This window comes from Haliotis rubra, unplaced genomic scaffold, assembly GCF_003918875.1.
Source record: "Haliotis rubra isolate DU_JTF1 unplaced genomic scaffold, ASM391887v1 Scf858, whole genome shotgun sequence".
Lineage (NCBI taxonomy): Eukaryota > Metazoa > Mollusca > Gastropoda > Lepetellida > Haliotidae > Haliotis > Haliotis rubra.
The window spans coordinates 14,488-33,811 of record NW_025767588.1 but is presented as its reverse complement, the minus strand read 5'-3'; positions in this window follow the sequence as shown (position 1 = coordinate 33,811).

Here is a 19,324-nt window from a genome sequence, read left to right as displayed (position 1 = left end):
TCATAACCAGCAATGTATATTATATGTCATGAATAAGTGATAATTGTGTTTTAATTATGTTTGATTTTTTGGTTGCATGTGACCTTTAAGTTTGTTACTTGTGCAGTGTGGGCGAAATATTGGTATTTCCATTCCAGATGTGGCCATGGGGAACAGGAGACATAAAACCATTCAGCAGCACTGATCTGTGAATCCTCATCCTTCAGAGACCAACATAGAATCAATAGCGAATATGCACAGGGACGGTATGAAAACGTGACGAAAATTTTAACAACTTTCCTATATTTCATCGTACAATTCTTCTCCTGACTTCGCATGCGAATGTTGTGTGTGCTGGGGTAGAGGAATGCGAAAGGATGAAATAAAAATAGTGCCTTTCTCAGAAGGTATTTGTACATGCATTTTTTGTGTGTGTGACTGTTTATTTCTGTAATTGTGATAATCAGAATGGTCAAAATTTATCAGAAACCATTTTACTGTATGTCAGCTTGTCAAGCCTTTGCACTATGAAGAATGGAAGGTGCTGTGGTTGGTTTGTTGGTTTGCAATATTCCAGCTAATAATCGAGTCTGGGATAGACAATCAAGTGATCAAAAGCATGAGCATCGATCTACACAATACGATGACATGTGTCCACCAAATCCCCGAGCCTGATCGCTCAATCCCGTTAGTCACCTCTTACGCTGCAGGTTTAATAATCTAATAATACGATTCTTCATTTTTCTTGAATGATTTCAAAAGTATGGGCATGCTTTTTCAAGAACGTATGATGCTGGTATGGTGCTTTATGGATGACAACTTCTTTATTATTGATCCAGTGATCAACATCATGAGCATCGATCTACGCAATTGGGATACGATGACATGTGTCAACCAAGACAGCGAGCCTGACCACCTTGTTACGACAAGCATAGGTTACTCAGGACCAATTCTAACCCGGATCTTCATGGGTCTCTTTTCCTTGAAGATATATAGTTTGGCTAAAATTGAATAAAATGAACGTGTGTCAGCGTGTGTCATGTTAAATGTCGAACAGATATTATTAATATCATGTTCACAAGAGCGCCATTGCTTCTATTTACATTTTCTTTCTTTTTGTCAATTCTAGTAATTGTTCCTTTGTTTGGACCTTCCATGCAAAATGTGTATTAACGTTCAGAATTGTAAAATAATTGCGTTCCTTCAGTGGGAATGGAAATGTTATAGATAGGGAAGATGTTTCATTCTTGGTTTGTTGGAAATTCCTCAAGAATTCAGAAATTCCTCAAGAATTCATCATGACAATACCATTGTTTCACCATTGAAAATGAATGGAAATTTTGTCTTTGGGTTAAACATTATCACTCAATTTCTCTTCAAGAGATACAGATGGGCCGAAAAATCAATATCAAGTGTGAGTGAAAGTAAGGTTTTATGACCCAATCAGCAATATGTCAGACAGCGTTTGTATTGCATGATATCGCGTTTTCAACCCACTTGCTGGATGACGTTTCGTATTTCTGTGTTTTCCATGAATGGCTGCACGGTTCGTCTTCCAAGTTTATACATCAGTATAATGACTGCACTTAATATATTGGGCTGCAGACTGTTCATGATGAACCAGTTTATTACTGACATGAAGTGATTGGGTGGAGACCTGACGCTGGATCCTAGAGGTATAAAACAAGTGTGCTATCTCTCTCTAGGGAATTTCCAATCCCACATCTGTATCGACACGTGCTTTCTGGGCCGTTATATTTGTGGAACTGGCATTACCAATACCATTATCACAGCTGCGACGTTGTTTCTATTCACAGATTTTCTCCAAGTCCAGCATTGGTTCCAATGTTCTGAATCCAACGTTAAGACGCCTACACTCAAAGTTGCAAATTGCCATATATTCAGAAAATAGGAAACACCAAAGAATAACCATTCTCGACTGTCTGCGGAAACATATTCCATGGGACGTTTAAGGCAAAATAGAAGTGTACATTTTATGAATAGGTTACTTTGATTTGACCAACTTATGGCTGTCACAAGTAAAAGATTGCCGTCTGCATATTTTAGACTCGTCGAATGTACGGATGTCTCGAAGTAAAAGCTTGGTCATTGCGTGTCTTTTAGTTATCATTAACTCGATGTATTTTCGCATGTCACTCAGTAATGACACCAAAATTGTCCGTGAAAATGGGATGTCCTGCTTTTACACAACGAATGTCAGATATAATACGACGTCTTTACAAAAATATTTAAGGTATTATAGGCTTCACGGTTTGGCTAAACGAGCGTAGATGTTATGCTGACAACCCAAGCTTCATAATTGGAGTGAATCTCGAATTCAGGCCACAAATTCTTCCCAGGCAAACGACGAAAATATCTGTGTTTACTGATGATATATTTTGAGAAAGGATATAGAAGGTTCACATGAGATGCTTTGATATTTCGAACTTAAGATTGTCTCGAAGTAACAATTTCTACCTTGCGTATCTTATATAAATATTCATCATTTTGCTGTTGTCTCGAACCCCGGGTAACTCGATATATTTAGGCACATCTCTTCAGCTTCAACACAACAGGGTTTGACTGTTTCATTGTCTGCTCTGCATGTCGTAAAGAGGGACTTCGTCAGGATAAACTTTACGGAGCTATAGGAGGTGTGTGCAGCTTATAGACAAGTTTGTTAAAAGGCTGATGCTGACTTGTTTGACGAGCCCCTTCGGGTATGTTGAGCACATGTTTAGCACTGTAACTACGTCACAGACACTTGACCAAATAATGCCCCAAAGCGGAAACATACAGTCTATTGTGCACGCTATATTAACCGATACTGTGTCAGTTAAGCTGAGCGTGATGGAAGAACGACCTCGAGAGTGTTCCTGCTTCAGCTGCTTCTTGATGAAGGTTGAAATCGTGTTTCACGTGGAGCATCTTAGCTAGTAAATGAAGGAAGAAGACTATCCATCCAGGAAGAAGACTATAGAAATTATAGATCATGTCCATTTTGTAAAAAGGCATTGAAGACGAATGACATTTTCTTGTTGAATGTCCAGCCTATGATAAAATCTGATTATCTCCGTAAGTGTATTACAATCAGAAGTAATAATGCAGCATTTTACAAAATTGTTTCCTCATGCGATGTCTACATTTTAAAAAATTCGGTGTGTTGCCAACATGCATTATGCATTTTGTACCCGATTAGTTTATGCCATGTCGAACTGTTAGTCCTAAATCATGCATTTCACTCAATAGTAATCAGCTCCTAGAATAGATGCTTTTGTGTGTCTTGGACTGTATATATAGGATTTGACATTAATGATTGACCTGCAAATACCTAACGCAGAGAAGCCACGGTGAAGTTCATCGTGACATTTGCAATATAAGTTTGAAGGGTTCAAGAACAGAAAACTCCCAAATTCTTTAATGTTCTGGTCGTGACATCACCTCACAACGACCTACCTACGTCCTCGGGATGGAATTGACCGGTTTGTTCCCGGGGAAAGTTTGTCCAAGACAAATTCTATTCCAAGGAAGAAGGAGCCAAGATTATTTCTTACCCTACCCTGGACAGAAAGGGACAATTAGAAATGGGCAGCTAAGGCGGGTTCATCTCCACTGTGAGAGTTCTCATACAATATGGTCTTACTTTCCACAAGTACTCAAGCATGTATCATCATTGGAAACAGGATCTCGCCAAATCTCTCTGCTTAAGGATTTCTTCAGGAAAATAATATTGTATTCATTTTTATTCTTTATCAATTCTTCATATATTCATCTCGTAATATATCAGCATTGTTTCAACATAAAGAAAGGTACACTTTTTTCATCATATTGAAAGATACACTATTTTCATATTATTGTAGGTACACTATTTTCATAACACGTGTTTAGCTTCCATCTCGCAAGTGATTTTCATTGTATATATGTTAATCTTCTGTATGATGGTAAAATAGAAATGAACATAAAATATGTGGTAAATCAAGTAGAGGAATAGCATGCTAGATATAGGTGATTTAGTCATATTTTGTCCAAGGGATAAAAGTGCTAATTAGGCAATCAAATATTGAGATTTTAACAAATTAAATTCAAATGAACACGAGCTTAATCTGAGTCTCCTCCATGATCCAATTACTAGTTTGCTCTTTCTTTAAAAAGAAATAGTGAATATGATACTTTCGTGGCAAAAGCTGCTGTTTCCTTCAAACACATTATTGTCATCGCATTGAAACATGACATTACTATTACAATATATTGTAAATATTGGAAACATTAAATGCGATTGTGGTCAATGAGCAATACTATCTACATTAACTAAACAAATAAGCTGTAGGTTATTGTGTATATCCTATGTATGCCATATGAAAAGGTAACAATTCATTCCTTTTCAGAAAACTAATGCATTTCAAAATCAAAAAGGACTTGCCAGCTGTTTCTTCCTAAAATTAGGGTAATGGAATTATTTCGGCCATTTTCTCATTTTACTTGCATTCAGATAACTCAAGAACTATAAATATGTCGAATGCCAGTAAACAGTTGTCATTAAATCTTAAGTTTAGTTGGGAGAAGAACTTGCACAGAAAGCTGAATCTTCCCCACCCTTTTGTTCAGTAACTATCGTGGTTATCTGGCCTAACATAGTCTTTCTTATATTCAGTATGCCTGAAACCCAGAGTGAGCAGGATCGTTCCTTGGTTGAATCTTAGTCACCTACGGTCAGTGTGCGAAATAGTTTCCAATTAAGTCACCATTAAGCAGGCCATAATCTTGCATGAATTAAAAGTGTATTATAACTTAACAAGTAGGAGAAAGTGATACATTTACGAAATGACCCCATGAAAATTCACCAGCCTGTCGGGCCAGTGATTGTGGAGATTTACTGGCTCGACTGGATTTTACTGGGCTCGGGCCAGCGGGCAAGTGGCTATTTCGCACACTGCTTTTTAGTAAGTGGTATTTCTCAATTAGGTCGTGAAGAAATTGCTCAGAATATATCTTCAGCTGGGAGGTTTGATCTAGGCTGTTTTGTTCCCGGAGAAGAACTATTCCAAATCTGCCCTGGGAAGGACTGTCCTCGGCCAAAACGTCCCCGAGGAAGAACTGGTCGGGGAAAGATCCAGTCTTGTACACCATTAATCAAAAGGAAAGAAACAAAATAAGGAAATGGTGACAGTGAGAAGGACTTCAGATAATTTGCAATTATTCCCATGTTCGTGAGCAGTATGTTTACATATAATACACAGCCTGAGGTGGCAGTCAGGAGCATGTTCTTACAGTAATAACGATCTCTTCATGACACTTGTACAGGTCGAACTAGCTGACTGAGAGGGAGACAAAGTGGATCCTTCATGTCCTGTCGGCGTGTGGGTGATATACGATAATTCAGTACAACTCGAGATTAAAACTAAACAACAACAACATTTCAGCAATATCCTAAAACTCAGTCTAACTGTCGGAGGGGATGGGTGTGCAATTCTTGTTGTCAGTTAATTTAGATTTCATTTTTTAAGTTTTGGGGCAAATATTACCACTTTAGTAAAGTGATATACAAGGTATTCTAGCTAATTTAAGGCAGGAAAATAAGTTTAGCAACACCATGTCACAATGATATATGTGACTATAAAATACTCTCCATAAACCTCCGGGACAAGAAGGATGACTTTAACTACCTAATAGCCAACTTTCTCTTGATGCCGAGCAATATTTTACCAGCGTGCATCCTATTGGCCACATTTCACACCTTCGGAGGTACCACTAGGCATGGTTATTTCTTTGAGGGCTGTACGAGTCATGGAGAAGAGTTACTTTGTCAGGGTTACAAGGAGTTTCAAAAAGTTCTGTGGAAGTCACCTGGAGGTCATATCTAACACATCAATGTCTACAGGGATAATCGTCGCAATTCCTTTCTTGAATTGTATCTTATGTGTTATTTTCAGTGAATAATTGACTTGCCAATGCATGTGTTTCTGATGCATGTAACGTGTGGGTCAGAATATATAGTCCCTCTGCAAAAAAATAGGTATCATATCACTCGTTGATAGTGATTCGTAAACACAATCAGCCCTGCTTTTAGTAAAGATTCATGAAATGGTTTTGTCCATTTTAATTTCACATATTTCATCTTTCTCTTGGTTCAGTAGCGATGGCCAAAACTTTGTTGATGTCAGGATTATAACAATTGATGTCGCCATCATTGCCTTCTGAAGAGTTTTTCACTAATAAAATATCATCCAAATTTGCCACAGCAGTTTAACATGCCATACAAAGGCGGCATGTGTCTCAAAATCATTGTGACTGACACGAAAATATTGCTATTGTCATTTCCAACGTGACCATGGAAATAAGAGGCGTAGAACCATTCAGCAGAAATGATGAGTATTTCCTCGACCACGCACAGACCCACATAGCACCAGTATCGAATGTGCACAGGGACGATTACGAAACGTCTAGAAAATTTCAACCACTTTGATCTATTCCACTGTACAATTATTTCCCTGGCTGTAAAGAAACTCGCTTTGGTATGCGACTGCTGAAAAAGCAGGGGCACAGGAAGGCAAAGATAAAAAATAGAAATTGCTTCTTTTATATGAAACAGACCCGTACCATTGGCTAAATTTAACAGCCAGGTCCTTGATGTCAAACGTGTTGGAAATGGATCTTGTAAAATGATATAGTGCTTAGGTTTGTCTAGTTTAGAATCTGACTCTAGGAAGATTCTGCAGCTGTGATCTAAGATGAAAGAAGCATAATGTACGGCGAATCCACAAAAGGATAATATCTTCACTGCCCAAGTTGTTCTCTTGACAGAACTATTTGTTTGATTTCATGAACAGTGCTTAAAATCCTTTGCATGTATATCAACTTACTGTACAGTTGTTCTAAATATAATATAATGAAACGATGCTTTATTCTACAATGATTTGAATGATCACAAAAGAATGACTAACCTTAAACTTCAAGTGACAAAACAATCATAAGGCAACGAAGTTGACAGAAGTCAATACCTTACGATGTTTCATGTGGTATCGTATTGTCGGAAAAAATCGATACAAATCGTCATAGATTTTACGGTTCCTTTAACAGGTTAGTGAAACAAAGTTAAGTCAGCGGTGTTTTTATCTCGACTCGACCAATGCATAAAGTAGGTAAGTTAAACTATATTATATCTGTTTAAAACCAGTCACTAATTTTGTTCATTTATAAGCGGTTAAGAAGGATATGTGTTGGCAGGAGCCTTCGTAATCATTCAGGTTGCACCCAAGGCTAGAACTTAACCTGAGATGTGACATTCCACGAGAGGTGCATCTTCCGTTATATGTGAACTCTTGGGTTGCCGGTCAATCATGGGGAAAAACAGGGAGTCAATCAGGCTTGTAAAACAGCTTCATTTCACAACACACCTTCTGAACTGCACTCAAAAACACTTCCATGAACATTCACATTGTCTTATTAAGGTAAACTGATTCAGTAATTGCACCTACAGTGGTTGTGTTTCAGTGGGAATGGAAATGTTATAGATGGGGTAGACGGTTCGGGTCACTACAACATACTCTCCATTAGACTGTGGGTCAAGAAGGATGACTTAAACTAAGTAATAGCCAACCTTCCCTTACCGCCAAGCAATATCGCGCCACTTCCTATCTTAGTGACCACCTTTCACACCTTTGGAGGTGCCACGACATCATTGCAATACTACATTGCAATTTAAAAATGTATGAACATTTTGTCTTTCGGTCAAATATTATCGGCTTCTCTTCATGGTATATATATAGTCTGGAAAACCAATATCAAGTGTGTATCAAAGTTATGGTGTTTGACCAAGTCAACAATATTGCCGACAGCTGTTTGTATTGTTAGATATCTTGCAGTGTTTTCCATCAATGACTACATGATTCTTCGTACACGTTTTTACATCAATGTGATGACTACTAAGTATATTGAGCTACAGGATGAACCAGTTTATTGCTGACATGAAGTGACTGGGTCGATACCCTAAGCAGGGTTCGAGAGGTATAAGAAAGTGTGCTATCTCTGTTGGGGATTTCCAATTCCATATCTGTATAGACATACGGGCTTTCTGGGCCTTTCGTAGGAGCAACAGGCATGATCAATATCATCATCACAGCTACGACCTTGCCTCTATTTACAGCTTTTCTCCAATTCCAGTAGTGCTTCCATTGTTCTGAATCCAACGTAAAGATCCTACATTCACATTGCCACATAGTGAAAATGCAGAAAATAGGAAACATCAGAGAATAACCACGACCTTGCTTCTCTTTACAATGTCTCTCTGATTACAGCACTGGTTCCATGGTACAAATCGCCCCCATTCACAGATACAAAGTTCGAAATACTACAGTAAATACAGAAAGTTAGCCCCAAAGAATATTATGTTTTCACTGTCTGTTGAAAAAGATTCCACAGGACGTAATAGGCATGGGGTGACATTACCTGACTGGATCACTTTGATAGCGTTAGATGTTCGCGAAAAGTATATCCTTATCCTAAACAAAAGAAGCTCTGATTATTTAGAATATATCGGCCAAACTTTCGCAGTTTGGTTGAATAAGCACCGGTGTAGTTTTGAGAACCCAAACATCATAATCGGAACGAGTCTGCGATTTTTAAACGACAAGATGATACTTGCAGTTAAGGAACACAACCATATCTGTATACTGCCATGGGCAAGACTATAGAATTCACACATCCTGTGAGCCTTGAATACAAACCTGTACAGTAAACTACTGTTACAACGAACTGAAAAAACCGCCTATTATAAACAGACGGGCAAAAGAAAGTATACAAGGTTTTCAAGAGGTCATTATCAGTGATCCAGACTACCTAGACACACACAACATAATGCAGTGGTGTTAACAACATATTTCCTCAACCTGAGCTAAATATCACACGCATGCTACAGAAACACGTGGCATCAGACATGCACAAGTTCTCTGGGGTCCAGTTTTCATTCACATAGAGGATAAGCAGGTACTGAGTTACACACCATAAATGTTCACTACCATCACTTAAGTATCCTGTATGCCCACCCCTTGCATCAATAGAGGCAATAGGCACGCACTCTCCTAGCCGAGTACGTCAGACATTGGACAAGGTCACGTGGTATGGGACGCCATTCGTCCTGGAGGGCTCTGTTCAAGTTGCTGTCTATTCTGTGGTGGGTTAGGGCGTTTCCGCATGCGTCTGTCTAGTGCATCCCACATGTGCTCGATCGGGGACATGTCTGTCGAACGTGCTGACCACTGTAGAGCGTTCACGTTGTTCCTCTCCAGAAAATCGGCCACACAATCCTGGCAGTATGAGGGCATGCATTGTAATGTTTGAAAACCACACGATTGGGCTGCTGTCTCAGAAAAGGGAGGACCACTGGACGCAGAACTCCGCCCCTATACCTCTCTACACTCAAAGTCCCATCAGTAATCACAAGAGGCGTTCTTTCTTCTCCACAGATGACTCCCCAAACCATGACACCCCCACCACCCGAATGGTGTGACCCTTTGGACACAACAGCAGCCAAACGTACACCTCTTCGACGGTCGCTAAACATTACACGAACCCAGTCTTGACGCTGCCAACGAAGAACAACTCCGGCCCAACGCAATCTGTGACGGCTGTGTTCATGGGTCATCACCTGTCCTTTGAAGGGTGCTGTAGGCTCTGATACCTGCGGCCCGAAGACGTCTAGCCACCGTGTATCGACTGACACGGTGATGAAGGGAATTCGCCGCTGATGACATTATCGTGAGGAAACGGTTTCTTAGGTGTAACGTCCTGAAATGCTGGTCTTCAGCTGGTGTTGTAACCTGCGGTCTCCCATTTCTTGGTCTTTCCTGTGTCTGACACGTCTGTCTGTAACGTTGCAGCAGTCTAGATTGCTACACGGGTGCCGCCGAAGGTTCTTGCATCGTTGGCGTGTGTCGACCCCATCTGGAGCATACCTATGGCCTTCTCACGTTATAGTCGTGGCATATCGGTGGTGATCTTTTTCAAACTGCATGTGTAACCTGCCTGCACACTAACTTTTATACCCTTAGTGCATGTGAAACTCTGACAGAGGCCCAACATTCATGGTTTATACTATTTACCACTTCCACGTTTTATTCACGACATGCACGTGAATTCCACTGCAGGTATCAAATTTCTGCGTTGGGGCGACTTGTTTCAGTGTATAATTTACCTACAAAAATATTTATTTAAAATTTGAGAAAAGGTAACTTTTGGTATTCTTTCTTTTGCCCTTCAGTTTAGTTCGTTAGAAGCGTAGTTAGGTATTCGGCTAAAATACAAAACCAAAAATTACAAGAAGACAAAGTCATCAATATCCCCCGCAATGGCAAAATAGTCTTCATGATTATGTCTACGAGTTATGATTATGTCAAATATTTAGGTGTGTATATAGAAAAGTGGAAGGAGAGTATTGAAAGATTTTTAAAGTTCTGCTCCGGACAAGAGTACTACCACTAATTTCAGTCTAAGTCGAACTTGGAAACGCCAAACATATTTTATTCAGAATTCAAAAACTACCAAAAGGCACCAGTACACCACCAGATCTATCTATGTGCCAAGTTTGGTGAAGAAATATTGAACGGTTTCAAAGTTCTGCTCCGGAAAAGAGCACTACCACTAATTTCATTCTAAGTCGAACTTGTTGCCATGGAAACGCCAAAAATATTTTATTCAGAATTCAAAAACTACCAAAAGGCACCAGTACACCACCAGATCTATCTATGTGCCAAGTTTGGTGAAGAAATATTGAACGGTTTCAAAGTTCTGCTCCGGAAAAGAGCACTACCACTAATTTCAGTCTAAGTCGAACTTGTTGCCATGGAAACGCCAAAAATATTTTATTCAGAATTCCAAAATTACCAAAAGGCACCAGTACACCACCAGATCTATGTATGTGCCAAGTTTAGTGAAGAAATATTCAACGGCTTTAGAGTTCTGCTCCGGAAAAGACAAATGTGCACGGACGCACGCACGCACGGACGGAGTCCATTTTAATACCCCCCGCAAAATGCGTTGCGGGGGATAAAAATAGGTCCGCTATATCCGACAGTTCGTTATAAACAAAGTTTTCTGTATGTACAAACTACATGAGATTATGCTTGACATTCATTAAAGAAGTCAGGTCCTAATTCAATGAAGCCGAAGGAGGTTTGTGTTGTTTCCAAACATGTTTGTAAATGGCAGGTGCCAACTGAGATGCTGTGCCCCTGCGGACATAATGAGCACGTGCTTAGTTCCGTAACTGCGTCATAGAGTCTTCACCAAATTATGCCTGTAAGCAAAAACCACCCTTCGTTATATTAGCCGATACTGTGACAGTAGCGAACTGAACCTAACGTGATGGAAGAAAGACCCCGAGTCTGTCTCTGCCTCAACAGCTTCCTGATGAAGTTCAAAATCGTGTTTCATGATGAGCAGCTTCGCAAACTCTGCACTGCAAATTGTGGCTCCGAACCCTTCACACTAAACTACGGCACTTAAGATCACTTGAATCTTCTGGAACTGGAATATGCGAAAACGATGGCACATCACCAAACATTTCCAACGCTTAAGATTAACTACATCTTGGTGGGTATTCAAATGATGTGACAATCAACCTTTGACCAATTCGTTGTGAAGAAGCATTTTAATCCAAAAGGAGGGAATCGATGGCATTGATTGAAACGTGAAAGTAATCTTAATTGAATGAGATACCGTTGGAAAGAACTCTAGAAGTGAAACATGTCGAGGGTTGTTTTTGTTTTGCTACTTTGGGCTGTTTCCTGAAATATTTGCATGTTCCCGGACAAAACTCTGTGCTCGCAATTTCACAGTCGAGAGAGGAGATTCTCGTTAAACACGTTGCTGCGCCAAATCAATATTGATGGAAGTGGAATGTGCGAGATGATCAATTCAACATACAGAGCATTGATAACACATTCATCACAGATTGATTATGTTCGAACAGACCAAATTATTTGGAGAAAATGATATATTTCGGATTTTAATATACAACGTTTAGTAGTATGCTTTCAATATTCGTCCTGCATTTTGTAATCGATTCAGGACATTCGAAAAGGGCAGTTAAGCGAAATCACATGTATGTTATACAATACTAATTTGCTTCTATGACATATTCAGGATTGAAATTGAAGAAAAGGGACCATTAATTTTAGTTAAGTATAACAATAATCTGTTACACGCAATGATACAAAGCAACTGGCCGAAACAGAAGAAAGTAAAACAATTACCTATATCTGTCATTAAGGTACATGCGTGTTTGTTATAAACATAGTTTACTGTATGTACAAAATACATGTGATCATTCTTGGCATTCATGACAGACGTCTAATTCAAAGAAGCCGAAGGAGGTTTGTGCTGTTTCTAGACATGTTTGTAAATGACAGGTGCCAACTATGATGCTGTGCCCCTGCGGACATAATGAGCACGTGCTTAGTTCCGTAACTGCGTCATAGAGTCTTCTCCAAATTATGCCTGTAAGCAGAAACCACCCTTCGTTATATTAGCCGATACTGTGACAGTAGCGAACTGAACCTAACGTGATGGAAGAAAGACCCCGAGTCTGTCTCTCCCTCAACAGCTTCCTGATGAAGTTCAAAATCGTGTTTCATGATGAGCAGCTTCGCAAACTCTGCACTGCGAATTGTGGCTCGGCAAACCCTTCACACTAAACTTCGGTACTTAAGATCACTTGAATCTTCTGGAAGTAGTAAAAGGATGGCACATCACCAAACTTGGTGGGTATTCAAATGATGTGACAATCAACCTTTGACCGATTCGTTGTGAAGAAGCATTTTAATCTAAAAGGAAGGAATCGATGCCATTGATTGAAACGTGAAAGTAATCTTAATTGAATGAGATAACTTTGGAAAAAAACTCTAGAAGTGAAACATGTCGAGGGTTGTTTTTGTTTTGCTACTTTGGGCTGTTTCCTGAAATATTTGCATGTTCCCGGACAAAACCCTGAGCTCGCAATTTCACAGTCGAGAGAGGAGATTCTCGTTAAACACGTTGCTGCGTCAAATCAATCTTGATGGAGGTGAAATGTTCAGCGAGACGAGATCAATTCAACATACAGAGCATTGATAACACATTCATCACAGATTGATTATGTTCGAACAGACCAAATTATTTGGAGAAATTGATATATTTTGGATTTTAATATACAACGTTTAGTAGTATGCTTTCAATATTCGTCCTGCATTTTGTAATCGATTCAGGACATTCGAAAAGGGCAGTTAAGCGAAATCACATGTATGTTATACAATACTAATTTGCTTCTATGACATATTCAGGATTGAAATTGAAGAAAAGGGACCATTAATTTTAGTTAAGTATAACAATAATCTGTTACACGCAATGATACAAAGCAACTGGCCGAAACAGAAAAAAGTAAAACAATTACCTATATCTGTCATTTAGGTACATGCGTGTTTGTTATAAACATAGTTTACTCAAGTTTACTGTATGTACAAAATACATGTGTTCATACTTGGCATTCAAGATAGACGTCTAATTAAAAGAAGCCGAAGGAGGTTTGTGCTGTTTCTAGACATGTTTGTAAATGACAGGTGCCAACTATGATGCTGTGCCCCTGCGGACATGATGAGCACGTGTTTAGTTCCGTAACTGCGTCATAGAGTCTCCACCAAATTATGCCTGTAAGCAAAAACCACCCTTCGTTATATTAGCCGATACTGTGACAGTAGCGAACTGAACCTAACCCCGAGTCTGTCTCTGCCTCAACAGATTCCTGATGAAGTTCAAAATCGTGTTTCATGATGAGCAGCTTCGCAAACTCTGCACTGCGAATTGTGGCTCGGCAAACCCTTCACACTAAACTACGGCACCTAAGATCACTTGAATCTTCCGGAAGTGGAAAACGATGGCACATCACCAAACATTTCCAACGCTTAAGATTAACTACATCTTGGCGGGTATTTAAATGATGTGACAATCAACCTTTGACCAATTCGTTGTGAAGAAGCATTTTAATCTAAAAGGAGGGAATCGATGGGATTGATTGAAACGTGAAAGTAATCTTAATTGAATGAGATAACTTTGGAAAAAAACTCTAGAAGTGAAACATGTCGAGGGTTGTTCTTGTTTTGCTACTCTGGGCTGTTTACTGTACTATTTGCATGTTCCCGGACAAAACTCTGTGCTCGCAATTTTACAGTCGAGAGGGGATTCTCGTTAAACACATTGCCCCGGCAAATCAATCTTGATGGAGGTGAAATGGTCAGCGAGACGAGATAAATTCAACATACAGAGCATTGATAACACATTCATCACAGATTGTTTATGTTCGAACAAAGAGCGTAACAGACCAAATTATTTGGACAAACGATATATTTTAGTTTTAGATATAGAACGTTCAGTAGTATGCTGTTGATGCTGTTCTACATTTTGTAATCGATTCAGAGCATTCGGTAAGGGCAGCGTTAAAACTATATTATACGATACTAATTAGCTTCTATGACACATTCATGATTAGAATTGAAGCAGAACAGAGTTAAGAACGAATTATGTTATGACAATTAAAGTCAATTTGTTGCCTTTCCTCTTCAGTTGACCTTTTCAAATGTTTTAGTTTTCCTCGTCGAACGACGATTCTAAGTTGATAGACATAATAAAACCATGCCAAATAAGGATTTGGACACAGTGATACAAGATTCGAGTGGGTTTCACATTTGATTAAGTTTATAGCGAATTTCGATTATCGTCTCCTTGACATCTGAAGACGTTAACACATTCCTACAGCTGACTTGCCACCTAAGTATCATCACCGTCGAATCCAAGGATGGTATAGCCTCTCATGGATGGAAACTCTTCATAGCCTGAAGGGAATGTCATTATAATGTTCTTACTACGGTAAAGATTCACTATCTCTTCATAACACCTGGCGAAGGTTAGGCAGTTCTGGCTACATCGAGTCTCCAAAGATAGTGACCCAAGAGATGACCTGGGCTTCCCAATAACTAACTTCCCTTTGATCTGGAAGCATATTGCAGACATCTTGCATAATCGCTTCTTGATAGTGAAGCACAAACTCAGGCTTTCGATGTATCTGGAATCGCACAATCATCATTGCTTAAAGTGGAGATTTTAAATGACCATGAGAAGGGTTTTGTCCTTTTATGTTCTCATTTGTCTCCAGTGTGCGAAATAGCCACTGGCCGGTAGGCCGTGTCTAGTAAAAATCCAGTCGGGCAAGTAAATCTTAAAAGTCACTGGCCCGACTGGCAAGTGAATTTTCACGGGGTCATTTTGTAAATATATCACTCTCTGCTTTGTTAAATTATAATACACTTTTAATCATGCAATATTATGGCCTGATATAAATGTTCATCATATTAGAAACTCAATAATGAAACCCCTGTCATGCCGACAATATCTTATTCTCATCTATTTTTATAATCTTTTGCTTAGTTTCTACATTGAAATTTCGGACTAGTGAATTATTTTGTGGAATAGTAACTTTCATGCATAGCTAACCCGACTGGCTCGCAAAATTTGGAAACTATTTTGCGCACTGTTTGTCTCGATTCAATGTCAATGGCAACATATATCATTTTATACAAAGGACCCGCAAATGTGTTTTTCATTTATAACGTCAAAATAATTACAATTGATGTCACCATTGGGTTTTCAAGCTTTCCATCAGCCAAATTTCATCATAATTTGTGCGAATAATTTAACTTGGCATGCAAATGTTAAGCTTGTGACATGTGCACTAATGGGATAATTATTGCTGTTACCATTGTAATACAAATATTAGTACTCAATAATGGGTTTTTCATCATGTCGAAATAGAATCTATAATGAATGTGCACAGAGACTGATTCAAAACATTACGAAAACTTCTACCACTTTGATCTATGTCACTGTCTAGTGCTTCTCCTGACTTCAAAGAAACTTTCTTTTGCGAATGTTATATGTGGAGGTTTTGAAGGTATAATATGATTTTTATTATGAAACAAACTCGACCCTTTGGTCCTTGATGTCAAATGGATTGGAAATAAATCTACTCTAATTAGACTGCGTTTAGGTTTTTCAATTTAACAATCTGATTCTAAAAATGTCTGCAGCCGTGATTGATAAAAGAGGAATGAAGAATAATTTCAGGCTACTCCACTAAATGGCAAGTCAGTACCCAACAGTTCTAATTTTATATAACTACATTGTTAGATGTGATTATTGGGGTTATCAGATATGCTAGTATGGATTAAAGACATTCAGTAATGCAGATAATGAAAAGACTTTGTACTGACAAGATAGTAACGTAGATGTAATATACAATACATAAATTGTTTCACTTTTTAGAATGTTAAAATTATGTTCATTATTTTTACACAAAATGTCTTCAGTCATGATCAGTCATCACGTATACCATATAATCAAGTGTCCATCAAGGAGTGAGTGATTTTAGTTTTACGCGGCAATTAGCAATATTCCAGCTATATGGCGGCGGTCTGTAAATAATCGGATGTGGACCAGACAATCCAGGGATCAACAGCATGAACATCGATCTACGCAATTGGGAACCGATGACATGTGTCAACCAAGTCAGCGAGCCTGACCACCCGATCCCGTTAGTCGCCTGTTACGACAAGCATGGGTTGCTGAAGACCAATTCTAACCCGGATCTTCACGGGTGTGTCCACCAAGGACGTACTTAAATTATAACCTTTATAATCACAAAGCGAGGCACCATACTGATCATTGATGAAGTTGACTGAAGAATTACAATGTGTGAGCACGTCCCTTTTCTACCACTGCTGTTCTATGTCTCTAGATCAATAACACTGGCAATCTGGACGAAGACATTTGTCATTGTATCTACGACAAATCTGATGTGATGTAAACTCTAAAAAATGTGTGAGTATAATTGAGTCCCTTTAATCCACCTTCATGCCATGAGCAATGACACAGAATAAAGTTAAGAGACTTTCTTACCAACACGATCAGTGCATAAAGTAGGTTGGCTTACTCAAATTCTATCCATTGAAAACCGGTGACCAATTTTCTTCTTGGGTAGGCGTCAACAAGGAAATGTTATCTCTGAAGGAGTTCCCCGGTCAGCCCCAAGCCAGAACGTGTTAATCTTAGATGTGACATTCCAAGAGAGTTGTATCCTCCATCACAAGGAAACCATTTTCTTGGGTTATTGATCTGTCGTGGGGAAAAAGTCAATCAGACATCACACTCTAGAGTTGCGTGACAATGTCATTTTACAGAACACCTAATGTGCAGAACTCACAAACACTTCTGTGAACACACACATTAACGCATTAACGTACATTGGGTACGCAATTGCTTCTACACTCGGGATGCATTTGGAACGAAAAAGTGTCATGGGAAGAAATGTTTAGTGTAGTGAAAATTCATTTAGGGTGAAATTCATCAAGTATTCATAGGTGAGGTGAGGTGAAATTGGGTTTTACGTCGTGCTCGAGAATATTTCGCTCACATGACGACGTGCATGCGTGTGTATGTGTATGTGCGGCTGCTTGTACTAGCCCAGACTGAAGCTGGTTTATAGTGCTAGCCCACTGAGATACCATGCCGCAGTAAGGTATGAATACCCCACTCAGACACGTTATACTGACTCCGAGCCGACCAGTCCTTGTTGTACCCATTAATGCCTAGCGCCAGGCAGGGACCAACAAGTACCATATTTTAACGTCTTTTGGTATGACGCGATCGGGGATCGAACCCGCGACCTTCCGTTTTCCGGCCGGCGCTCTAACCACTACACCATGGAGGCTGTTATTCATAGGACAATTCCATCCTTCTGTTCGTGAAGATTTATGGATATTCGGACTTTAAGTCAAATATTTCCTTCATTTCCCTTATCTCTTATGACATATAGATGGGGCAAAATATCAATATGAAATGACTGTAAATAAGGGCTTTTTGCACCTGTCAGCCATAACTCAGACGGTGGTTTGTTTTGCAAGATACGGCGTTGAGGTCTGCAACCGATTTGCTGCTTGTCAGTTCGTCTTTCAAGGATTTTGATGAATGTAATGGTTGCACTCACCGTATTGAGCACCAGGCCCATGAAACACCGTCGTATTCCTGGTATGGAGTTATTGGGTCGATACGTAAATTGGGATTCGAGAGGTATGGCACGAATGCTATATCTATTTTGGGAATTTCACATCCAATATCTGTATCAACATACGTTCTTTCTGGGTAATTTTACTGCAGAAGAGATCAATATTATTATTACAGGTGGGACCTTGCTTCTATTTGCAATTATTGCTTTACAATTCCAGTAATTGTTTCACTGAGTGAGTGAATATTGTTTTACCGCCGCTTTCAGCAATATTCCAGCAATAACACATCGGTGGACACCAGCAATGGGCCTCACACATTATTCCCATGTGGGGAATCGAACCCGGGTCTTTGGCGTAACGAGCGAACGCTTTAGCCACTAGGCTACCCCCCGACCCTCAATTGATCTGAATCTCCCACGTAAAATGCGCTTTCTACTCACAGACACAAACTACCAGAAAGTGATGAACAAGCTGCAGTAACGATTATCTTAGAAACAGATTCAATTTGACTTTTAATGGAGGAAAGGAATGGTAATTACGTGAATTGATAAAAGAGAATCATTCAAAACACCACGCATTCGTCAAAGGTTTTCCTTCTGCACAACGAGTTTCAGATACATCTGGCTGTCTCAGCAAAAGGTGATTCAGGAATCAGAGGTATCAAATGTTTAATGAGTACGGGTGTTGTATGATTATCCAACTAGCATAACTGGGGCTGATCTGGAATTCTCGTGAGCCTTTAACGTAAACGTATATGCTTAAAATACTTGGGAGTAGGGTCTGGATTCGTTAAAGAAGCCCTGTGTTAGGGCGAATTTAGAGGAACTGGAGGAGGACAAGTCTCTAAATGGCAGGAGCCAACTTTGGTTACCCCTGCGGATATGATAAGCACGTGTTTAGGTCTGTAACTGCGTCGTAGTCTTTAACGTGTTATGCCTGAAAGCGGATCCACACACCCTTCTATTGCACATTAACCGATTCTGCCAAAGTGGTGGACTGACGAACACGTGATGGAAGAAACACCTTAGGTTTGTCTCTGCCTCAGCTGCTTCTTGGTGAAGCTGAAAGTCGTGTTCCATGAATGACTTTCAAACACTGCACGGCTAACTGTGGCACGTTAGATCACATGATTCTCCTGTCACTTGTGCATGTGGAAGCTATGGCACATAACCAAAGTTGTCAAACAGTTAGATGAACTTCACTCTTTACGGGTATCTAAACTTTACGAGAACCAACCTTTGACCAATCCCTTGTGAAGAAGC